Consider the following 26,189-nt stretch of genomic DNA (forward strand, 5'->3'; position numbering starts at 1 on the left):
TCTCCCCCATCCTAAAAAAACCCGCTCTTGACCCCACTTCCCCCTCCAGTTATCGTCCTATCTCCCTACTACCCTTCCTTTCCAAAATCTTAGAACGAGTCGTCTACGATCGATGCCTAGAATTCCTTAACTCCCATTCTCTCCTAGACCCCCTCCAATCTGGCTTCCGTCCCCTCCACTCTACCGAGACTGCTCTCTCTAAGGTCACCCGTGACCTCCTTCTTGCCAAATCCGATGGCTCCTACTCCATTCTGATCCTCCTTGACCTCTCTGCTGCCTTTGACACTGTCGACCATCCCCTCCTCCTCCGTACCTTATCTCACCTTGGCTTCACGGACTCTGTCCTCTCCTGGTTCTCCTCTTACCTCTCTGGCCGATCATTCTCGGTCTCCTACGCTGGAGCCTCCTCCCCCTCCCATCCTTTAACTGTTGGAGTTCCTCAAGGGTCAGTTCTCGGCCCTCTTCTGTTCTCCATTTACACTCACTCCCTCGGTGAACTCATTCGCTCTCACGGCTTTGACTACCATCTCTACGCAGATGACACGCAGATCTACATCTCCGCCCCTGTCCTCTCCCCCTCCCTTCAGGCTCGCATCTCCTCCTGCCTCCGGGACGTCTCCACCTGGATGTCTGCCCGCCACCTAAAACTCAACATGAGCGAGACTGAGCTCCTCATCTTCCCTCCCAAGCCCGGTCCGCTCCCAGACTTCTCCATCACCGTGGATGGCACGACCATCCTTCCCGTCCCGCAGGCCCGCAATCTCGGTGTCATCCTTGACTCGTCCCTCTCGTTCACCCCACACATCCTATCCGTTACCGAGACCTGCCGGTTTCACCTCTACAATATCGCCAAGATCCGCCCTTTCCTCTCCACCCAAACGGCTACCTTACTATTACGGGCTCTCGTTATATCCCGGCTAGACTACTGTGTCAGCCTTCTCTCTGACCTCCCTTCCTCCTCTCTCGCCCCGCTCCGGTCTATTCTTCACTCCGCTGCCCGGCTCATCTTCCCGCAGAAACGATCTGGGCGTGTCACTCCCCTTCTTAAACAACTCCAGTGGTTGCCTATCGACCTCCGCTCCAAACAAAAACTCCTCACTCTAGGCTTCAAGGCTCTCCATCACCTTGCCCCTTCCTACCTCTCCTCCCTTCTCTCTTTCTACCGCCCACCCCGCACGCTCCGCTCCTCCGCCGCCCACCTCCTCGCCGTCCTCGGTCTCGCCTATCCCGCCGTCGACCCCTGGGTCACGTCCTCCCGCGGTCCTGGAACGCCCTCCCTCCTCACCTCCGCCAAACTGATTCTCTTTCCCTCTTCAAAACCTTACTTAAAAATCACCTCCTCCAAGAGGCCTTCCCAGACTGAGCTCCTCTTCCCCCTCTACTCCCTCTGCCATCCCCCCTTTACCTCTCCGCAGCTAAAGCCTCATTTTCCCCTTTTCCCTCTGCTCCTCCACCTCTCCCTTCCCATCCCCACAGCACTGTACCCGTCCGCTCAACTGTATATATTTTCGTTACCCTATTTATTTTGTTAATGAATTGTACATCGCCTTGATTCTATTTAGTTGCCATTGTTTTTACGAGATGTTCTTCCCCTTGACGCTGTTTAGTGCCATTGTTCTCGTCTGTCCGTCTCCCCCGATTAGACTGTAAGCCCGTCAAACGGCAGGGACTGTCTCTATCTGTTGCCGACTTGTTCATCCCAAGCGCTTAGTACAGTGCTCTGCACATAGTAAGCGCTCAATAAATACTATTGAATGAATGAACCTGATCTACCCCAGCGCTTAGAACAGTATTCTCCCGATTAGGCTGAAAGCCCGTCAAAGGGCGGGGATTGTCTGCATCTGTTACCGATTTGTACGTTCCAAGCGCTCAGTACAGTGCTCTGCACATAGTAAGCGCTCAATAAATACTGTTGAAGGAATGAATTGAATGAAAAGGACCTGGGTTCAAGTTCTGGTTCCGCCACTAGTCTGCCGTGTGACTCTGGGCAAGTCACTTCACTTTTCTGTTGCCTCACTTATCTCGTCTGTAAAATGGGGATTAAGACCTCTAGACTGTAAGCTCGTTATGGACAAGGAATGGGTCTGTTTATTGTTATATTTCACTCTCTCGAGCGCTCACTGCAGTGCTCAGCAAACAGTAAGAGTTCGATAAATACGAATGAAAGAATGGACTGTGAGGCCCATGTGGGACATGGACTGTGTCCAACCTGATTACCTTGTATCTACCCCAGCGCTCTGAACAGTGTCTGGCACACAGTAAGCACTTAATAAATACCATAAATAAAAATAATACTTTAGGTATTCGATAAGCGTCTCTTCCGTGCCAAGCACTGTGCTGAGTGCGGGGGTACATACGAAATCATCAGGTCAAACACAGTCCCTAGCCTACACGGAGCTCCCAGCTTAAGGGGGAACTGGTAAAATCTAATCACTGATGAGGAAACTGAGGGAATTGAGGCAGAGAGGTTAAATGACTTACCCAAGGTCACACAGCAGACAAGTGGCACGTGTAAAGCAAGTCCCACTAAAGCTGTCCATTAACCACAGTCACTTTGAGGGGATTTCTCTCTCACAGAGCAAACCTGACAACAGGCCATAATTTAATACTTTCCTCACTTAGAGGAGGACATTCCACCCAGTGAACCCTCAAAAAACACCAGTACCACCAATTTGGTTTCTTTGAAAAACCATGAGAAATTACATTTCACCACTCTTCCTCTGTAATACGAACTTAAACTACTAGGGTCCGCCTGTTCTTTGAATGTCTCTTGTGATTTTCACTCTGTTGGGAGATTGGTTTGTAATTGGCTGCGTATTCCGAGTCAGAAGCACGGGTGCTACCAGTCTCCCAGGTCCCCCTTAGCGGAGTCATAGTTTTATTTTTTCATCGCCATGGTACTCTGGCTTCAACCCGCTAACATTAGACGCTTGCATATCATCCAAACTAGTTTGCCATCCCTTTTGGACTTGACTGCTTCCATGAGGCATTTTCCCAAGCACTTTGCCCCCTTCCTTTATAAACCCGAGTATTTTCTCAAGGAAATTCAATCCGTATGTGCTTGGCTCATTTACACTCGGCTCCTCAGCCCGATGTTTGGTCAGAGCGATGTGATTTTCCCGAACAAAGCCTGAGGAGATTTTCCCAAACCCTCACGGGGCCTGAGAGCCCAGTGGCTTGTCAAGCAAACTAGAAACCAACTTCTCCTCAAAACGCTCTGAGTAGATTTCCAAACTCAGGAGATGGAGGTGCTAGCGGGCTATGAACTGGCCTGAACATGTTCTCTCCTACTACATGCCTGGCTCCCTCATACCCCATAAAAGCATTAATAAGAAAAACACAGGCCGAATTCCTACCTCCCACCTCTCTATTTCCTTCCCCCAGAGTGATACATGTGCTAGTAGTTTGGAAAGAATTAGAGAGGCATATGACAGTGGGAGAATCTGGCTTCCTGCTGGTTCAAAATGGACAGATTTGCTTTGGGTCTGGCCAAAATGGGATTTCTGCTTTTTGCTTCAACTGCTTCCTTCTAGAACAAGACCAGAAAGGCTGCCATTACTGGATTGGACCAATACTACTACTACTAATAATAATAGTTTTGTTAGGCGCTTACTAGGTGCGGGCACTCTACTAGGCGCTGGGGCTTGATACGAGCAAATGGAGATGGACACGGTCCCTGTTCCTCATGGAGCTCACGGTCTCGATCCCCATTTTACAGATGAGGCAACTGAGGCACAGCGAAGTGAAGTGACTTGCCCAAGGTCGCACAGCCGATGAGTGGCAGAGCCAGGATTAGAACCCGTGACCTTCTGTCTCCCGGGCCGATGCTCTATCCGCTATGCCACGCTGCTTCTCATATGGATAGTAATGGGCCCATCCAGCCCATTACCCTGTCTCCATCGATGGTAACGGGAAGCACTGAGGAACTGAGTGACAGGATCCTTTCTTGACGTGCACCCCGATGGTTAGGAAGGAACCTTTAGCATGGCCTAGTGGCTAGACCGTGGGCCTGGGAGTCAGAAAGATCTGGGTTCTAATCCTGGCTATGTCACTTGTCTGCTGTGTGACCTTGGGCAAGTCACTTCATTTCTCTGGGCCTCAGTTACCTCACCTGGAAAATGGGGATTAAAGTGGTGAGCCCCATGTGGGCTGGACTGTGTCCCACCTGATTAGCTTGCTTCTACCCCAGCGCTTAGTACAGTGCCTGGCACATAGTAAGTGCTTAATAGATATCACAATTAGTATTATTAATAAGTACCATAAAAAAAGACTTGACTCTCTTACTCTCGATACCCCTACCTTCCTCTCATGTGGACCCGTTATGGATTTCTCCTACACTGGTGACTGAACCGGAATACGAAATTCCAAAGCCGTACCAGTTCTTGACAGGAATGGGCCCAGCAAACCCAGAATTGATATCTCCCAAACCCCACAACTGGCGGATGAGGGGACACCCTCTGAAACTTGAAGGTGGTAGGTTTACGATAAACAAAATGAAACACTTCTTCCAACAGCGGATAGTAGACATATGGAATTTGTTACCAGAGGAAGTTGTGCAAGCCAAAAAGTATCGAGAGACTCAAGAGGCATTTAGATAAAATCACGGATGAGAGAAATGTAATTAGTTACTAAGGATTATAGATTGCGGTGTTAAATGGTGCATCCCTAATGGTTAAGATGCGTATCAAGGAAGGGACCATCCTATGGTTTCTCAAAGCATCCTAGGCCACTGTTGCCATCAGAATCCTGGGGTGAATAGATGATTGGTCTGACCCAGTAAGGGCACTACCCATGTTTTTTGGCGAGGATGGAGAAAAATTCATTAATACTCAAACACAAATTCTGTGGTTTGGCCGAGTCTTCCACTCGAACAATCCTTTTGCCAATCCGCCATTTCAAAATAGCCAACATTTGAAAGTTGATATCGGGAGGAAGAACAGGGAAACATCCCTTGGTCGGGGATGGTAAAAGAGGTACCAGATGCCTGCCACACAAACGTACACTCTCTCTCTCCCCATTTTCAAAGACGATGCTTCTGACTAAAATAATAATAATAATGTTGGTATTTGTTAAGCGCTTCCTATGTGCAGAGCACTGTTCTAAGTGCTGGGGTAGATACAGGGTAATCACGTTGTCCCACGTGAGGCTCACAGTTAATCCCCATTTCACAGATGAGGTACCTGAGGCACAGAGAAGTTAAGTGACTCGCCCACAGTCACCCAGCTGACAAGCGGCAGAGCCGGGAGTCGAACCCATGACCTCTGACTCCGAAGCCCAGGCTCTTTCCACTAAACCACGCTGCGCCCCCGAAGACTTTGAAGGTAGGGAGCGCAGTGGTCTATCATAAATGAAGGGGGAGGGAGTTCCGGGCAAGAAGGAGGAAGTGGGCAAGGGGTCAGTGGCATGATAGACCAGATCAAGGGACAGTGAGCAGGTCGGTATTGGAAGAGTGAAGGGTGCGGGCTGCCTCATGGTGGGAAATCAAGGAGATGAGATAGGAGGGTGCAAACTGATGAATGCTTTAAAGCTGTTGATAAGGAGTTTCTGTTTGATGCAGAGATGGATGGGCAACGGCAGGAGGTTTTTGAGGAGTAGGTAGACGTGAATTAATCCTGTTTTTTAAAAAAATGATCTGACCAGAAGAATGAAGTAAGGCCTGGAATAGGGAGAGACAGGAGGCAGCAACAGTGGATACTTGACTCTCTTTGGAGGACTGAAGAAGATGACATCTCTAAGTTCTTCCTGCCTGGAACTCCCTCCTCCTTTATGTCCCCCAGACCATAATTCTCCTCACCTTCAGGGTTCTTCTGAAAGCCCATTTCCTCCAGGAATTCTTTCCCAGTTAACTTCCCCCTCCCCAAGTTGCATCAACACACCAACCATCCTGGGCACTTATGTATTTACACCCATCCTCCACATCCATAAGTCGATCAGTGGAATTGATTGAACGCTTATCAGTTGATTGAACGCTAGTGCAGAATACTGTTAAACACTTGGGAGAGTACCCACTTGGGAGAGATTCAACACTTGTCTTCCCCCTTTCTTAGATTACAAGCCCCACGTACAACAGGGACTGTGTCTGGCCTGACTAACTCGTATCTATCTCAGTGTTTAGAGCAGCGCTTGACATATCGTAAGCACTTGACGAATACCATAATTAATTAATTAAAAACCATCTAGTTCTTGAAGTGGAAGGCCCAGCGGGAATCTTGAAAAAATATTAGGTTAATACGGGCGGTGAATAATAATAATATTTAGTAAGTGCTTACTACGTGTCAAACACTATACTAAGTGCTGGGTAGATTTAGGATAATCAGATCAGACACAGTCTCTGTCAAAACTTGACGCTCACAATCTAAATAGGAGAACTGAGATTTCAATCCCATTGAGAAGTGTGGCCTAGTGAAAGGAGTATGGGCTTGGGAGTTTGGGGACCTGGATTCTAATCCTGATTCTGCCATCTACCTGCTGTATGTGACCTTGGGCAAGTAACTCAGTTTCTCTGTGCTTCAGTTTCCTCATCTGAAAAATGGGGAGGTAATAACTGCTCTTTCTCCCCCTTAGACTGTGAGCCCCATGGGGACAGGGACTGTGTCTGACTCATTATCTCTTATTTCCTCCAAGATTTAGTATGGTGCTTGGCACAGAGTAAGCACTGAAATATTACTATTATTATTATTGTCATAATTATTATCAGTATTATTGAGGCCCAAAGAAGTTAAGAGCCTTGCTCAAGGCCACGTAGCAGGCAAGTGGGGGAGTCAAGATTAAAACATAGGGCGGCCGACTCCCATTTCTGTGGCCTATCCACTAGGCTATGCTGCTGAAGACCATAGCAACTCATCTTCCCAGCACTTATTATGGCATATTGCAACCAGGAGACACTCGATAAAAACAACTGTTGTTATTTTGAAGGCAACCACCCCCTAGGCTTTGGACTTCCAACCCAACAGGCTCCTTCTGTTGTGTTTACTTTTGCCATAAATAAATCCTGCATGTCAAAAAACCTTTGTACACCCACTTTGCAATGGCCCTAATCTGGTCCCCCCACTCTCTTGCTGCACCCCGTTCTCCAGTGGGAACACAGTAGATGGGGTAAAAGAGTGTGACTGGAACCATGCAAACCACCAGGTCTACAATCCATATCGTCACAAAGGTTGTAGGTCCTGAAGTCTCCCCACATCTCGCCATTCTTGACATTTAATCCTTGTCAGGGATGATATTCTAGTCATCCTCTACAATGGAAGCTCGTTGTGGGTAGGTTTGTTACATTGTACTTTCCCAAATTTTTAGTACAGCGCTCTGCACAGAGCAAACGCTCAGTAAAGACAACTGACTGACCGAGTGACAAGAGAGCCCATCAGCACGCTAGCAAGTGCTTACAACACAGGACACGATAGAATATCGATGAATAATCCATCAGTGGTATTTATTCTTTCATTCATTCATTCAATCGTATTTATTGAGCGCTTACTGTGTGCAGAGCACTGTACTAAGCACTTGGAAAGTATAATTCGGTAACAGAGAGAGACGATCCCTACCCAACAACCTGCTGTGCGCAGAACACTGTATTAAGAACTTGTGAGAGTACAGTATAGTTTAATAGTCACGATCTCTGCTTTTCAGGAACCTATCATCTGTCAGGGTAGATGGATGCTAAAATGATTCATAGAAAGGAGGAAGGAAAACTGAATATTTATTGTAAGTGAATGAGTGCATAAGTGATGCCGAAGTGCTGAAGAGGCAGCTTGGGGGATGACTGTTTATTTTGTGGAAATCCAAAGGCAGAAGAGCCTTGTATAACATTCGGCTTGTCCAGTTGTCTGGGAAAATTGTCACTTGTAAAATCGCGCCTGCTTTTTCAGATGAAGCCCGAGGCTGGACTGGACAGTGAGGAAGCTGACAAGGGATAGTCTGTAATCCCCCTGTGGGCAGGAAATGCGTCGGCCAACTCTGTTGTATTGTACTCTTCCAAGCCCTTAATACTGTCCACGGTGCGCATTAAGCGCTCAGTAAGTACCATAAATGTTAGATTGGTGCTCCCAACTTGCTGGAACTCAGAAACAGGAACCTAACTGCCTGCCTTGTGAGTCCCAGGTAAGAAATTTCCTCTGACTGCCCGGACTATCCGTACTGCTACTAAGCACATACTATGTGCCAAACCTTGTGCTCAGCTCTGAGGAGGACACAAGATACCAGATCTGATACAGTCCTTGTCCCACCTGGGATTCACAGTCAGATGAGAGGGAGATGAGATATCTTAGGTCCATTTCACAGATGAGGAAACTGAGGCTCAGAGAGGCTGAGTGACTTGCCCAAGGTTGTATAGCAGGTTAGCAGAAGAGCAGGCTGCTTTCTTTTCACAGAGTCACACAGCCTCCCCAAGCTGTCGTGGAATCCTTTTACCTCATCAAAATCTAGGTCTACCAGCACTCAACCAACTGGGTAAGGTCAAGTAGAGAAGCAGCAAGATGAAGGGAATAGAGTATGGGCTTTGAAATGAGAAGGGTGTGGGTTCTAATCCCAGCTCTGCCACTTAATAGTAATAATAATAATAATAATGGTACTTGTTAGGCACTTACCAGGCTCTGTGCTAAAGCTGGGGTGGATTCAAGCGAATAATGATAATAATGATGGCATCGGTTAAGTGCTTTCTATGTGCAAAGCACTGTTCTAAGCGTTGGGGAGGATACAAGGTGATCAGGTTGTCCCAGGTGGGGCTCACAGTCTTAATCCCCATTTTCCAGATGAGGCACAGAGAAGTGAAGTGACTCGCCCAAAGTCACACAGCTGACAAGCAGCTGAGCAGGGATTTGAACCCATGACTCCTAAGCTCATGCTCTCTCCACTGAGCCACGCCGCTTCTCTAAAAATCAAGTTGGACACAGTCCCTGCCCCATGTCGGGTTCCCAGGCTCCACCTGCATTTTACGAATGAGATAACCGAGGCACAGAGAAGTGGAGTGACTTGCCCAAGGACACAGCAGACAAGTGGTGGAGCCGGGATTAGAACGCATGACCTTCTGACTTCCAGGCCCCTGCTCTGATAATAATAATGGTACTTGTTAAGCGCTCGCTACGTGTCAAGCACATTCTAAGCGCTGGGCTAGATGCAAGGTTTTCAGGTTGGACACAGTCCCCTGTCCTACATAGGACTCACAGTCTCAATCCCCATTTTACAGATGAGGTAACCGAGGCCCAGAGAAGTTAAGCGAATTGCCCAGGGTCACACAGCAGACATGTGGCGGAGCTGTGATAAGAACCCAAGTCCTCTGACTCCCAGGTCCATGCTCCAGCCATCAAGCAGTGCTGCTTCTCATGTTGTTTCTCACTTGTCTTCTGTGGGTGACCTCGAGCAAGTCACTTCATTTCCGCAGGACTCAGTTCCTCTCGGTAAAATGGGGATCGAAACTGTGAACCCCACGTGGGATAGGGATTAAGTTCAACCTGATTTGCTTGTATCCACCCCAGCACTTAGTACGATGCCCGGCACACAGTAAGTGCTTAACAGATACCACTATCATTATTATTATTATTATCAGGGCCTCTGCTCTTCCTTAGAGGTGCCTGGTGTTTATAAACCTTAACGGGGGAAGATCCGCTTGAAGAACAGAGGGCACTCTGAGATTCCGGGCCCTGGCTACCCAAACTCTCCCCTTTTGTGCCGCAAATCTGCCGACCGTGCAACTCGGGAAACGGCCAGGGGTGCAGCCACCCATGTGGAAACCAGAGGTTCCGGAGCGGCAGGAGGCAGGGCCGAGCGCCGTTGCTATTTTCGTTCGCAGCGGGCAGAAGAGAAATCTCGGTTTGATCCTCAGCGCCGCACAATAGCCCCGCCACCCCCGGCTCCGGGGTGGGCAAGAGCATCTGTCAGCTATAAGGAGGAAAGAACTGAAAGGGAAGGGGCTGGGGGCGTGTGGGGGTGGGGAGGGCATTCGAGGGAGGGGGGCTGCACCAAGACGTTTAAAATAAAACTTCTGAGGCCCCTTTAAGTTGTAACATCTTGAGCAAAGACAAGGCGGAATTATGTAAAAGCTGGCGGGGGGCCACCATCTGGCAGGGGTAACTTTGTTTTGTCAGCAGGCAGTTTCCATTCACACGCAGAGCTGGGTCCAGGCTGGGAAAGCCCAGCCAATCGAGGAAGCAGCGTCGGGGGCTCTGGTGGCCAGAAGGTACCCTGGGCACCGAGTGCAAATTCTCCATCATTTGATCTCCTCCCAGAGCCAGCTGAGATGAGTTATGTTTCCCCACAGAAGAATGGCTTCAACCAAACTCTCATTCCTGCTGAATTGGAAACAACACCCCGCTTCGCTGTCAGCCTTTGAAACCAAATTCCCTCCAGCTCTTCCCCGCCTTTGGAGGAGGAAGCAAGGTTTTCCCTCACTGCCGCTTCAGTAGAACCCCATCTCCAGCTCCTCGCTGCACCCCCTCAGGGAAGGGGAGAGTGGGGGAGGGGGAAAAGAGGACAGGGGATGTGGCCCAATGGAAAGAGCACAGGCCTGGGAGCCAGAGGACCTGTGTTCTAATCCCCACTCTGCCTCTTGCCTACCGTGTGACCTTGGGTGAGTCGCTTAACTTCTCTAGGCCTCAGTCTCCTCATCTGTAAAACGGGGATTCAACACCAGTTTATTCCCCCCGCTTAGCCAGTGAGCCCCGTGAGGGACATGGACTTTGTCCAACTGGATTATCTTGTACCTACTCGGTGCTTGGCGTTCGATCAGTCAGTCGGTCGTATTTATCGAGTGCTTGCTAATAATAATTATGGTATTTTAATAAACATTTAAATAAATAACTAAAATAATAATGAATAGCACTTACTATGTGAAAGGCACTGTACTAAGCGCTGTGACAGATGCAAGATAATAGGGTTGGACATGTGCAGAGGACTGTACTAAGCGCTTTGGGAGAGTAGAGCACAACAGAATTAGCAGACCTATTCCCTGCCCGCAATGAGCTTACAGTCTAAAGGGGGACTGTAGGGCCCAACAAATACAGTTATCATTATCATCGTTATCATACACAGAGCAGCAGCATGCAAGGCTTTTGGCATCCTGCGATTCAACTCCACAGCCCTGCAATCAATCGATAGAATCAATCGCATTATCATGAGCCTCCACCACGTGCAGAACATTGACTTAAGTGCTTGGGAGCATAGAGTAGAAATATAATACTTCATTCCTGCCCTCAAAAACATTACAATCTAATGGGACAGTCAGATATGATGATTCACAAATAGTAAACGAAGAAGAGAGAATAAAATTAGCAATTGCAGGAGTATGGGAAGAGGCCTAGATTTCTTTTAATGGCACTAATTAAGCACTTACTATGTGTCAGACACTGTTGTGAGCCCTGGAGTAGATACAAGTTTATTAGGTTGGTCACCGATCCCATCCCTCATGGGACTCAAGTCTCAGCGGCAGGGAGGAGGATTTATTCCCCATTTTATAGATAAGGGAACTGAAGCCCAGAGAATTTAAGTGTCTTGCCCAAGGTCACATAGCCGACAAGTGGCCAAGCCGGGATTAGAACCTAAGTCCTCTGACTTCCAGACCCACGATCTTTCGACTAGCCCACGCTGCTTCTCCAGCAGCTGGAAGAATAAGTGAAAAAGTATAAATGGATACATACGTAAGGGCTAAGTGCTGTTATATAAACTTCTGGGCTTAGAGCGGTTGGGGGTTGACGATAGCTGAGGTGGCAGAAATTAATCGGAAGGGAAACAACTGTGTGTTTTCTTATTGAACAGAGGCAGCTGCCCCAGCGATTGAACAGTTTGAGCTGGAGCGTGATCCCTTACCTGGAAGGAGCTGGCTGAATGTACAGTTTTCCATTCACCGCTGCTCCCCAGCATAGAGTGATCTAAAAGAAGAAGAGGTCTTGGAAGCCTCTTTTACTAACCCAAGGATGATCTGGGATGATTTAGGTTAGTTCATAAAAAAAAACACAGTTGGTTCCTGTTAACAGCAGTTGGATGTTTCTCAGATATTTAACTTTTGCAGTATCCTTGATGACATCTCTGCTTCTGCCCTCCATTTCCTAATGGCTAACTGCTTTCTTTTTCTATACCAACTGGGGAAGCGGGGACCCGAGAGGGATCGTAGTTGAGCGAATATACGTGTGCTCAAGGAGTTCAGATGGTTTTCAGGGTTCACAGAATACTTAGCTTTAATAAGGCTCCTCTGGCTTTGGATTTTGACTCTTACAATGTCCATTTCCATCCATTTCCATCAGTGGTATTTACCGAGTCCTTACTGTGGGCAGAGATGGCTGTACTGAGCGCTTGGGAGAGTACAATATGAGAGTTGGTAGAGATGTTCCCTGCCTACAACAAGCTCACGGTCATTTCCCGTGGACGTTCATTCAGTGCCAGGGATCGAACCTAAACCATAAACCAATGGGTTAAACCCACCTACAGCAACACCAATCAATCGCTAGAAGCAGCGTGGCCCAGTGAAAAGAGCAACGGCTTAAGAGTCAGAAGACCCGAGTTCTAATCCTGGCTCTGACAAATTGCTTGCTTTGTGACCTTGAGCAAGTCGCTTAATTTCCTTGTGCCTCTGTTTCCTCAACTGTAAAATGGGGATTAGATACCCATTCTCCCTTCTGATTAACGTGTATCCACACCAGCGCTTAAAATAGGGCTTGGCACATAGAAACACTTAATAAAAACCATGAAAAAAATCAATGTTAAGAGTATATATTGAGCACTTACTATATGCAGAGCACTGTACTAAGCCTTGAAAATTATCTGATGCCAGAACCAATCTAGCCCACTGAGTTGGGCTCACAATGCTCGGCCACCAGGAGTTCACACGACCTCAGGGAGCTGAACAAAAAAGTGACTCTGCCCCTCAGTCCACAAATGCTAGCACAGCTCCACTTCTCTCTCTGCAAAGTCTCTCACTCTTTGCCCTTCGGGCTTCTCGCCTGTCTCGCCACCAACCCTTGGCCCACGGCCTACCTCTGGCCTGGAATACTCTCCCTCCTCAAATCTGCCAAACGATCACTCTTCCCCCCTTCAAATTGGGCAGGAAGTCATTTCTGTCACCAGATGTCAGCTTGGAGAATGCAGATGCCAGCCACATTCCGGCTTTAACTGTCTACCTCCCCGTCCAGCAGTCCGCCGAGGCAGCAGACTAAGATTGGGGGCAAGGCCACCGGCAAGGGTCCGCCTGTGCACATTGGCATTAGAGCCCTGCAGGGGCTCAGCTGACTCCCGGGCTCAGACGGGATCAACGGAATGGCTAGGGTGTAGTCTAGTGGAAAAAGCACATGCCTGGGAGTCAGAAGGACCTGGGTTTTAGTCCTGCTTCTGAGGCTTGCCTGCTGTGTGTGACTTTGGGCAAGTTACTTAATATCTCTGTGCCTCAGTTTCCTCATCTGTAAAATGGGAATTCAATATCTGTTTCCTCTAGACCGCAAGCACACTGTAGGCAGGGAACAATTCCATTATACCAATTCCAGCCTATGAATTCTATTATATTGTGTTCTCCCAAGCACTAAGTAGAGTGCTCTTCACACATAACAAACATGATTGAATGATTGTTTTCCCTCTCCTCCCCTGTTCTCTCTCCCTCCCTCCAGGCTGTCATCTCCTCCCGCCTTCAGGACATCTCTACTTGCATGTCCTCCCACCACCTAAAACTCAACACGTCCAAGACAGAGCTCCTTATCTTCCCTCCCAAACCCTGTACTCTCCCAAACTTTCCCATCACTGTAGACGGTACAATCTTCCTTCCCATCTCACAGGCCCAGAACCTTGGTGTCATCCTTGCCTCTGCTCTCTTATTCGTTCATTCGGTAGTATTTACTGAGCGCTTACTATGTGCAGAGCACTGTACTAAGTGCTTGGAATGTACAAATTGGCAACAGATAGAGACAATCCCTGCCCATTGACGGGCTTACAGTCTAATCGGGGGAGACGGACGGACAAAAACAATAGCAATAAATAGAATCGGGGGATGTACATCACATTAACAAAATAAATAAGGTAATAAAAATATATACAAATGAGCGGACGAGCACAGTGCTGAGGTGAGGGGAAGGGAGAGGGGGAGGAGGTGAGGGAAAGGAGGGGAAAAGGGGGCTTAGCTGAGGGGAGGTGAAGGTGGGGGCAGAGAGGCAGCAGAGGAAGCAGAGGGAAAAGGGGAAGCTCAGTCTGGGAAGGCCTCTCGGAGGAGGTGAGCTCTCAGTAGGGCTTTGAAGAGGGGAAGAGAATTAGTTTGGCGGAGGTGAGGAGGGAGGACATTTCACCCCACATATCCATTCTGTCACCAAAGCCTGCCAGTCTCACCTTCACAACATCACCAAAATCCACCCTTTCCTCTCCATTCAAATTGCTACCCCGTTAGTATAATCACTCATCCTATCCTGCCTGGATTACTGATCAGCCTCCTTTCTGACCTCCCAACCACCTGCCTGTCCCCACTTCACTATATATTTCATTCCACTGCCTGGATTATCTTTCTACAGAAACAATCGGGGAATGTCACCCCCCTCAAAAATCCCCAGTGGTTCCTTATCAACCTCTGTATCAAACAAGAACTCCTCACTATTGGCTTTAAAGTTCTCCATCACCTTGCCCCTTCCTACCTCACCTCCCTTCTCTCCTACATCCCAGCCCACACGCTCCGCTCCTCTGGTGTTAGCCTTCTCACTGTGAGTCGATCGCACCTGCCTCGCCACCAATCCCTGGCCCACGTCCTACCTCTGGCATGGAATGCCCTCCCTTCTCAAATCACTCTTCTCCCCTTCAGAGCTCTACTAAAGGCGTATTTCTTCCAAAAGGCTTTCCCTGACTAAGTCCTCTTTTCCTCAGCTCCTCCTCCCTTCCTAGATTCTCTCCCTTTGCTCTTCCCCCCCTCTCTGCCCCACAGCACTTACGTATATATGTATATATCTACAATTCTATTTATTTATATTGATGCCTGTCTACTTGTTTTGATGGTTGTCTCCCTTCTTCTAGACTGTAAGTCCGGTGTGGGCAGAGATTGTCTCCTTTTATTTCTGAACTGTACACCGGTAAGTGCTCAGTAAATACAATTGAATGAATGAATGAATGATTGTGATCCCCATGTGGGTGAGCTTGTATCTCCATCAATGCTTAATACAGTGCTTAGCACAGAGTAAGAACTTAACAAATGCCATGGTTATTACTATTAGGGCAGGCTCAGGTTGGGGTGCGGAGAGGAAGAGACCCCCTCTCCCCCAGCTCCAAGCCCCCAAAGTCCAACAGGGCATAACGTGGCACTGGCAAGGCCGGGGGGAGGGTGGCATGTGAGAATCTCTATGGGCTGGGGGTACCATCTTGCCCCTAGGACCTTGGCATGGAATAATAGTAATGGTATTTGTCGAATGCTTACTATGCACCAAACACTGTTCTAAGCGCTGGGGTAGATACAAGATAATCAGGCTGTTCCTTGTGGGGCTCACAGTCTTAATCCCCATTTTACAGATGAGGTAACTGAGGCACAGAGAAATTAAGTGATTTGCCCAAAGTCACCCAGCTGACAAGTGGCGGAGCTGGGATTATCACCCACGACCTCTGACTCCCAAACCTGTGCTCCTTCCACTAAGCCACCCTGCTTCTCCAACTGAGAATCCAAGTCTCAGCATATGGGTGTGAATGGATGAAACTGCAGGGGTGTGAGGCTCCACCCCTTAAAAGGGAAGCAACATGGCCTAGTGGATAAAGGGCCTGGGAGTCAGAAGGACCTGGGTTCTAATCCTGGCGGCTCCACCACTTGTCTGCTGTGGGACCTCGGGCACGACACTTCACTTCTCTGTGCCTCAGTTACCTCATCTGTAACATGGGGATTAAGACTGTGAGCTCCAAGTGGGACAGGACTGTATCCAACCTGATTAGCTTGTATCTACCCCAGCGCTTAGAACTGTGCTTGACACATAGTAAGTGTTTAACAAGTACTATTATTATTGTCATCAATAATAATAATAAAAATGAGGTCAGACACCTGAACCGCCCTTTTGGGTGGGGTCTCCTTCCTGAGACTCAGCTTGAGTGGGCGGGGGAAGGTCAGACCAGGGGTCCAATAAACAAGCCAACAAGGAATTCTACAACTATGGGGGAAATGGGAAGGGGAAGATGCAACCTTGATTTTTGCAATGACAGACATTTTCTGGGGCAGCAAGACAGAATGCGTGTTCTTCAGAAAAGGAAGAACAGGGAGTTGTGTTTACCACAAGCCTGTCAGTGTTCCATTCAAAGCCTAGTTTGATTAAGTGCATTTAAAAAAAAAGGAAATCACTAATCCTATGTTTACAGATTTCAAGACACCTTCAGTATACACTGCCCTTCCCAGTCTGCTAGACCCAGCCTTTGAACAGGCACATCAGCTGGAAAATGGTGGCTTTCATTTTTTTCTTAATATATTTTTTTTTTGTGGTGGTGGGGAGAGGTTCAAGAGCTGAGAGCACTTGGGCAAACTCCCCTCAGAGAAAAACCTCACTTTAAAGAACGGCTTGGGGAGAAAAAAATATTGTAGAAAAAAATTATAACCTCTGGTTCACCCAAGGTTTAGAACGGCGTTCCGGTCAGAGAAGAAATAACCGTCTGATCCTTGGAGGGTGGAAATGGAGATCCACAAAAATGCGATTGGCTTGGGAAATACTGAGGATTCCCAACTCCGGCACATTAACGCTAAGAGAGAGTCTGTGTCAGGCAGTGGCACCCGCACCTCTCTGTATGTCAGATGGACGCATCGCTGCTTGTTAAGAAGTCTTTGAAGACCTGACCCTTCAGGGAAGAATGAAGCATTATCACTGCTGCAATTCTGTGTGTTTAATTCTGAGAACATGCTCTCAGATTCCCCTCCCTGCTCCCTGGCTTGTTTAGGGAGAAAGCATTTAGCGTAGTCTATGGCAGAGCCCTCCCCTGTCCAGCTTACACTCCTTCTCCCTACCACTGGCTCCCTTCCAAGGCCCAATCTTGGCCTGACTTCACACACATTCTCACCCCTGGGTGTGCTCAGATTGAGGCCCGGTGACCCACAGTGTTACCTTGTCTTGCTGCCTTTCCATGGATCCCTGCCCTGGAGTTTCATGGGAAAACAAGGAAGGGGTGGGAATGACAGGGGAAAAACAGGGAGCAGAGTGAAGAGAGAGAGAGATCAATAACAACTGAGCCCATGGACAAGGAGCCATTATCCCAGTGAGGCAACCACTCCGGGCCTGCTAATTCCCCGAACTCTCTTCCCTTTGATGCTTCCAATTCTTGGAAATGCAATTCAGAACCTCTTTGCCCACTTATTGATCCCTTGTGTTGTCTTCCTGGCCCCCACAACTAAAGAGAAGCGTCAGGGTGGCACAAAGAAAATGGTGTAAGAGAAAGACTTCAGAGAGAGAGAAACCTAGCAAGAACTTTAGGTCCCTGCTGGGTGCTGACAGTTCCAAATTAAAATGGTGACGTCCTAGGCCTGACTACAGAGTCCATGTGGAAATGTCCTTAAAAAGTCACTTTGCCTTTGAAAGGATTCTTCGGCCATATTTTCAGATGACACCGTACAGGAGAAAGAAGCCGCAGGTAGCTTCAAGGGAAGAGAATTGGATTTATTTCATCTAGATTCCTGTTTGTGTGTGTGTGTGTGTGTCCGGTGGATTGGGGTCCAGGGAAGAGGAAGAGAGGATGGGCAGCTCTGGGACAGATGGAGGCAATTCTCCACATAACCAAATGAAATCTGTCCAAATTAAAACAAAAAACTTTAAAAAAACAACAACCCCTGATTCCAACCCCTGCAGAGGATTGTTTTGTTTTGTTTTCCAAAACCTGTACCCTGCTCTCCTGGTTCACAGATAAACGTTGCAAACTTCTATGACATAGCCTAAATGTAGTCGGACCTTCTGAGATTCACGTTACCTCTGTAGGACTCCAGCACGGGACCTTCGACCACAGGGGCCGGTCACCTCGGTGACCCTAAGGCCCCCTCCATGGCCCCTACCATCTCATGGCCACAGTCCCTAAAGATCATCCCCTCAGTTCCCCTAAGTCCCCGATGCCATTTAGAGCTTTCTGTGGGCCAACGCGGCCACACGGCTTACTTTAAATGACTGGGCAGAGAAAGCCGAGTTAAGAAGGAAGCGATCCGGCACGGAGAATCCCAGGCCAACAGCTACCATGCCAACTTTCTCCCCTCCTCCACTGAACGGTTGAAGAGAGGCCTCTTCCAAGCAAGGCCCTGGGATAGCACAGAATTTAAGTCCAGAGAGCACGAAAGTAACCTGAGGTCACAAAACCAGGATGAGAGGATGATTTCAATACCCAATGATACTAGTTTCTGGAAAAGCCGGATTAGCCCGGGGCAGGAAAATAAACCACAAGTCAAATTTCCATTCGGAGCAAAGCTTTGCAACAGCTTCGGTGGAATCATTCTTTGGCGAATACATCACATCGTAGGAAACCCATTCTGGAGAAAGCCAGAAAAAGGCTCACCTAGGCTCGCATGCTAAACCCTTAATCAAATAACAATGTAGAGTCGGCCCTACAAGTACCTCCTTCCTGGAGGAGAGCCAAGCCAAGTCTGTCCTCCCGGCTGATCGGAAAATGGAATCGAATGTGTTCCATACCCTGGAAATCACTACAGGGGTGGGGGGCAGAACATTTCCCTGAGAATCAAAATGAACACTTCCTGTAACATGAAAGCTGTTTTGCATGTTCACATTTTGATAGAATAGTTCTCCAGTGAACCCTGCTCTTCAGAGAACATAGTACCGCAGTTAGAATTTCTAAACGGGCTGCTCCTTCTTATATATTGACCTTGGACAAGTCATTTAACTTCTCTGTGCCTCAGTTACCTCATCTGTAAAATAGGGATTAAGACTGTGAGCCCACGTGGGACAGTTTGATTAACTTGTATCTACCCCAGCACTTAGATCAGTGCTGGCACACAGTACGTGCTTAAGAAATACCATAATTATTATTATTATTATTATATATGCGGGAGAACATCCCATTCAAAACTCACCAGACACCGCTAGAGCTTGTTAGATGGACAGAGTCTTGAAAAGTCATGCAAAATGCACATAATCATGCCAACGAGAGGGAGGAAGTTGAGGGGAAGGAGCAATAGTTTGGAAGTTTTCCTGTCAGGAAAATAGGACCATCCCAGATCCAAGAGGTCAGTGAAATCTCACCAATCTGACTTGTAAAAATACACTTGTGACTCGCTCATTTTATCTTTTGTTCTTTTCATCCTTCTTTGTTTTATTCGGCTCTGCAAGGATGACACGCAAATTCGTGAAGCGTTCCATATTTTTCTATTGTTTTAATGAGATGTTCTTCCCCTTGACTCTATTTATCGCCACTGTTCTTGTCTGTCTCGTCTCCCCCGATTAGACTGTGCGCCCGTCAAAGGGCAGGGACTGTCTCTATCTGTTGCCGATTTGTACATTCCAAGCGCTGAGTACAGTGCTCTGCACATAGGAAGCGCTCAATAAATACTATCAAATGAATACTATTGAATGAATAGGTGTTGATAACTCAGAATCATGGTATCTTATGCTATGTGGCATTATGGACTCCATCCCTCCTACTTCAGCCCAGATCTTGCCTAAATCCACCCCACAGAAGAGACTGTCCTATCTTTAAAGCTCCCTGGACCCACAGACCCCAGAAAAGGAGATTCTACAACAACCTTGAGCCACAATCCTCATCCCTGCATTTCCCCATTTTCTTTGCCTAGACTGATCTCCTGTAACTTCCCTGCATCCCTCACGCTGCAGTTTAACATTCCTGCGGCAACAAACGCTGAGAACGATTGACCGCTGTCCGCTAGACCACAGACTATATATATTTGAAGACAATTACTCAGCATCCCATTCTCGTCTCTGTTATAATAATAATAATTGTAGTGTTTGTTCAGCGCTTACTCTGTGCCAAGTACTGAGTGTGGGGGTACATTCAAGATAATCGGGTTAGATACAGTCCCTGTCCCACAGAGGGCTCTTATTCTCCAAGGTCCTACTTTTTGATCAAGTTGTTTATGTGTCCCAGTATGTTTCTTGTCTTTTTAACAGTCTAACTATATTAGTAATCCAGAGTCCATATGTGATCCATTATGACCCCTGATCTTTTACGGCTGTTCTTCTAAATTCCCATCTCAAATTTGTTCTTTCCCATCTCAAATTTACAGTTTGGTTTTCCTCTCAAATAGCACAGCTCCTCCAACATGTTACTCACACAAATCAAGCCCTAAAAATACATTTCGGTAAGACACCGTAAAAATCGAAGCCCGAAATATCTGGATAAATTCCTGGTGCAGGCTTGATCTTTTTGTCCACCATTTCCAACTGCCTTTCTGTGCTTTACTCTGTTTCCTGGTTATGTTTCCAACTTGTCAGTCCCCTTCTAATCATCATCATCTTCACCTGAAAATTGAATGAGCACCTACTGGGTACAACCAAGTACAGCCACTTGGAAAGAAATCATAAAAGTAGACAGTGCAGACCTCGCCCTCTAGGAGTTTACAATCCAATGGGAGAATTTAGAGAAAATAGTCTTCCAATTGTACCCCTGCAACTCTCAGGAAGATTTTATTTCCATTTGCGTGACTTACCCCTGGCTTTCTGACTTTCAGAAATGTTTTCGGTGGGTTGATGAAAAAAAAACCAAAAAAACAAGCATGAACACTGCCTGGTCTTATGCCGTTGTGTCGTCTCCGAACCATAGTGACGCCATGGACACGTCTCTCCCAGATGGCCGCATCTCCATCTGAAATCATTCTGGTAGTCCGAAAAATTTTCTTGGTAAAAATACAGAAGTGGTTGACCATTGCCTCCTTCTGCTCAGTAAACTTGAGTCTCCGTCCTCGACTCTCTCCCATGTCACTGCTGCCCAGCACAGGAGAGTTTTGACTTGTAGCAGATTGCCTTCCACTCGCTAGCCACTGCCCAAGCTAGGGATGGACTAGGTAGGCCTCTGCTTGACTCTCCCTCCTGTAGTCGAGTCTGGTAGAATTCTGGAAACTCTTCAGGTGCAACCCTGAGAGGGGAATGAACATCGACCGTTCCCAATAATCTCATCACGATTACTCTTCTCCCTGTCTCAAGTGTGGGAATTTTTGCCTGGCAGGGGGACAGGACCCACAGTGTTGATCATCGACCTGACCCCCTGCTTAGTCTCCACCGGGTGTCTAGGGAGAAATGACACTACATTTTTCCACACTGGGCCCCAGAGAAAGTCCCATATGAGGCAGAACTGGAGAACTGAAAGAAAGGACATCTCTTCTACTGTAATTTTCTGGAACGACAGCGTGGATCCATGATCGAACTATATTCTCCAAAGAGTGACCGTGAACCCAGAGTTCCCAGCAGGAATGCTGTTTCTTGTGGCCAAATATACCCACTAAATAAAACCACAAATTTAGGTTGGCTGCACTGTGCATTAAGCAATTTCTTGAAATACAGAGAAAAGTGTGGTGGTATGGCTGGGTATCAGACCAAAACAGGAATTCTTGAAAATGCAAAAGCTTGGCTTAGTTTTTCAAGCTCTCCCATTGGATTTCCTTCTTCGACAGTCCCAGCACAATCCTCCCAGAATTCTACCAAACCAACCTAAGTTTCTTCTGGGACCTTAGGGATGACAAATCTGCAGGCCAAAATAACAGGTTCACATCATTAGACCGAACATTCCTTGCCATAAACCCCATCTCGTTTTCTCTCTGAATCGAAAACACTTGCAGGGTGGAATGGGAAAAAGAGGGACTGAAACAGTGATCAATAGGGAGATGAAAAAGGGACCATCATTTATAACTGCTGAATGAAACACTGGGAAAGGTTGGCACTGGGAACTCTGGGGCTTCTCTGAAAATCCCCTTGGCCACTCCGTCTTGCCCTAAAGACAACTCCTATCGATGCATTTTTCTGTGCCGTATTCCAGATTCCTGAGAGCTCTCAATTATATCTTCAGCATGAAACCTCAGAATTTAAAATGAATCATTCCTGGATAAAAATACAAAGATATGAAAGCCACAGCCAATTGGAATATTTACCCTAAATGCAGGCTTCTAAAGTCTGTTCCCTTTTCATATTGGACCTATGCGCCGTAGCTTCGGTTTAACAAACTAAAATTGTCCTCCCTTCTCTGCTGCCCCCATCTTTCCCCTTTGCCTTTAGAAACTACCACTTTTCCTAATCGGATCACTCCCCAGAAGGCAGAAAAGCGCCAACCCCTCCAAAAGAGGCTGTCCAATGCCCTTCAGCTACATTCCCCTCCTACAGAATTATCTGTAGGAAACCACTTGTGGCCTGGTGCCTCAAACTATTGTTTGGAGAGAGTTCTGTTTCTATGGCTCAGTCATGCCATTGCAGATGAGACTTTCTGTCTGCTGCTTAAGAGGCTGGTGCATGGCCTCTCCCAGAAGATTGCTCTAGTAGGAGAAACAGGAGGAGAAAGCAACAGAGAGGGAGAGAAATGCACCCTCAGTTGATATAAGGAGCGGAATACGCAATGTTTATTTACCACAAATAAATACTGCCCTTTCAGAGTCTTGTGCTCTGTGCTGTTGCTCTTGGGCTCTGAGATTTGGAATTGAGCATATGCTGGGCCTACTCGCTTCAATATCAGATCCTGACATTTTGGCACTAAATTGTTCCCCCATCTCATTTGCTATTAGCCCTCTTTTCCTTAGAGCTCTTCCAGGTGGAGTCTACTCAAATAATGTTGGTATTTGTTAAGCGCTTACTGAGTCTACTCAAATAATGTTGGTATTTGTTAAGCGCTTACTATGTGCAGAGCACTGTTCTAAGCGCTGGGGTAGATACATTGTAATCAGGCCGTCCTACGTGAGGCTCACAGTTAATCCCCATTTTACAGATGAGGTAACTGAGGCACAGAGAAGTGAAGTGACTCGCCCACAGTCCCACAGCTGACAAGTGGCAGAGCCGGGAATCGAACCCATGACCTCTGACTCCGAAGCCCAGGCTCTTTCCACTGAGCCACGCTGCTTCCCCTAAAGTCATAAGCTCCTGTGGGCAAGGAACTGATAGACTGACTCTGCCCTACCGTACACACCCGGGAACGTTAGAACAATGCTCTGAACACAGTACGCGCTCAATAAATAGCACTGCTTCATTATAAAACAGAAATGGAATTTGCAAAAATTTGTGTTCCTGGTTGAGGTGTGCCAAGGATGAACTGTGAGCTGGGAAATCAGCAAACTTGATTAGACCAGAGGAGGAGGACGTGCTACATTACTCAGCTCCAGTGCCCAGTCTGAATTAGCCAGGTATCCAAGCTCACCTAGCGACCACTGACCCATTATGCTTTGGGGATAAGACATTTAACTTGTCTAGACTCATACAAATACATAAACACACACGTACGTAAGCTTTGAAAGAAGACTTGATGGCTATATAATTGGGATTTGATTTATTTTTTACTGGACTGTCAAAGTGTGATGTTTGAAAGGTAAAAATGAAAATAAATATTTCTTTGGGAACATTTATACTTTAGTCCAGTAAACAGACTCACACACTAATAATCCTGACAGTGTTCACTCTTGGTTCTCATAAAAGGGCCAAGTCCCACTTCCCAAGGCTAAATCCGGAGTGGCTGCAGAATGATTCTTTGGCCAGGTGGAAAAAGCATGGCTACCTTTCAAATCATAAAGGAGCTACTTTCCAAGTCACCTCTGCACCGGCCATCTTTCAAAAGGCCCTTCCTAAATTAAGTCCTTCTTTCTTCTTCTTCCAATCCCTTTTGCATTGTCCGGACTTGCTCCCTTTATTCATCCTCCCTCCAAGCCCCACATAAATTATGTACATATCCATAATTCATTTATTTATATTACTATCTGCCCTTCTAGACTGTAAACTCGTTGTGTGCAGGGACGGTGATTGTTTAGTGTTATATTAAACTCTCCCAACTGCTTAGTACCGTGCTCTGCCCACAGTAAGCACTCAATAAATACGATCGACTGACTGACTTGAAGATCTCCAGACAATACTCACTTCTCCCTGCTCCAGCGAGGTGGTCCAATCCCATCCTAGTGGCCATTTAGGTCACACCGACGTGGCAAGTCGCCTCTACCCAGAGTTGGGGACACCCGCTCTCTCGGACTGCGCATGTGCAGATAATAATAATTAATAATAATAATGATTAGGGTACTTGTTAAGCGCTTACTATGTGCCAAGCTTTGTTCTATGCTCTGGGGTAGATTCAAGGTAGTCAGGCTAGACACAGTCCCTGTCCCACATAGGGCTCGTCCTCTTAATCCTCATTTTACAGGTGAGGTAACAGAGGCCAAGAGAAGTGAAGTGACTTGCCCAAGATAAATAAATGTTGGTATTTCTTAAGCGCTTACTATGTGCGGAGCACTGTTCTAAGCGCTGGGGTAGATACAGGGAAATCAGGTTGTCCTATGTGAGGCTCACAGTTAATCCCCATTTTACAGATGAGGGAACTGAGGCACGGAGAAGTGAAGTGACTTGCCCACAGTCACACAGCTTACAAGTGGCAGACCCGATTTCGAACCCATGACCTCTGACTCCCAAGCCCGGGCTCTTTACCACCGAGCCACACGCAGCAGACATGTGGTGGAGTCAGGATTAGAACCCATGACTTTCTGACCCCCAGGCCCATCTCTATCCACTAAGCCATGCTGCTTCTCTGGCATTTATTAAGCACTTACTATGTGCCAGGCACTGTACTAAGCGTTGGGACGGATATGGGATAATCAGGCTCCAGTTTGTGTGGAACTGGGGAGGTAATCACTGAGCCAGTCGGAAATACTTACTGAGCCCCTGTTGAATGCCGAGTGCTGTCCTGAGCATTTGTGGGACTACCATAGATACGGAAACATGATCCCAGCACCTGAGGATGGGAATGTCTTGTCAAACCTTAGATTTTCTAAGAGACCACCCTCCTCCTCCTCCTCCTCATCATCATCAATGGTATTGAGTGCTGTGTGCTCCGCTAAGTCTTTGGAAGAGTACAATACAGCGGAGTTGGTAGACACATTCAGAGCAGCAGGTAGAACCCGGGGGTTAAGACGCAGAATGGACATCCTTCTGGGGTCTCCCGTCTCATCTTTCGGGCAGCGACGGGGACCCTGTTCTCTGAGGGACTGGAGCTGAGACCGAGTCCGACAGAGTGAACATGGCGTATGGACCTGTTCTCTTTGTTCTCTTTCCCTAGCCATAACACTCCTCTTGCCAATTCTCTGGCCTCTCTGAACTCTGAGCTTTGACTGCAGCTGCGTCGAGAGGAAACCCATTATACCAATGGTGCTATTTCCGTTTCAGTCTGCCATTGTTCCTCGAGTTAGTTATAGCATCAGTTCAAAGCGGCGATCTTCCTTTGCTCTCTTCTGGGGGCATGCTGCCTGTTTTCCCCCGCCGTAACTATTATCCCGAGCTCCTTATTTTTCCTCCTCCAAACCAAACATTGTTTATCAGCCATAGGAAAGACTTTGCAATGTTTTTGCTCAGTCCAGTTTGATACACAAAATTTCCTGTGCGACCATGGAATCGCTCCAAGCCGATGGAGTAATGCTGAAGAGAAGCTCAAGAGGTTCAGATTTGAATTGTCTCACGCGGTGACTATCAACACAGCCCTCTCCTTCGCCTTTTCAATGGGCATTGATCTCCAAAGAGGGCCTCGGACTCTGCTGACTTCAAAGCGCGGAGTTGACAGACCTTTAGCTGGGACTGCAGAGATTGCCCGTAGTTTACTTCAATCCGACTCTGAACAACTGAAATCCCTGTACCTCTTCAGTCTCACCCTCCTCCTCCTGCCCCCTCTTCGGCTCTCTCGTCCTCCCAGCGGTATCTCAAGATGCAATAAGCAGTGTGGCCTAGTGGATGAAGCACCAGCCTGGGGATCAGAGGACCTGAGTTCTAATCTTGGCTCTGACTTTATCCTGCTGTGTGATCTTGGGCAAGGCACTTCTCTGTGCCTCAGTTACCTCATCTATAAAACAGGGATTAAGACTGTGAGCTCCATGTGGGATGTGGACTGTATTCAACCTGATTAGCTTGTGAAGAGTGCAGTTCGCACTTTGCGGTTCACAACTTGTTTTAACTTAATGCCCTTTGGCTTATTCGTTTATTCAATCATATTCATTCATTCAATCGTATTTATTGAGCGCTTACTGTGTTCAGAGCACTGTACTAAGTGCTTGGAAAGTACAGTTGGGCAACAGATAGAGACAATCCCTACCCTACAATGGGCTCACAGTC

At 47.3% G+C, this 26,189-nt stretch overlaps 1 non-coding gene across 1 annotated transcript; it reads right to left on the reverse strand.

Moving 5' to 3' along the window:
* Nucleotides 1-20,863: 20,863 nt before the first annotated feature.
* On the reverse strand, nt 20,864-21,001 carry LOC114812585. Its single transcript, XR_003760236.1, has one exon. It is a non-coding gene; the product is annotated as a small nucleolar RNA SNORA7 (small nucleolar RNA).
* Between the last annotated feature and the right edge of the window lie 5,188 nt (nt 21,002-26,189).

This window comes from Ornithorhynchus anatinus, chromosome 5 (assembly GCF_004115215.2).
Source record: "Ornithorhynchus anatinus isolate Pmale09 chromosome 5, mOrnAna1.pri.v4, whole genome shotgun sequence".
Taxonomy (NCBI): Eukaryota; Metazoa; Chordata; class Mammalia; order Monotremata; family Ornithorhynchidae; genus Ornithorhynchus; species Ornithorhynchus anatinus.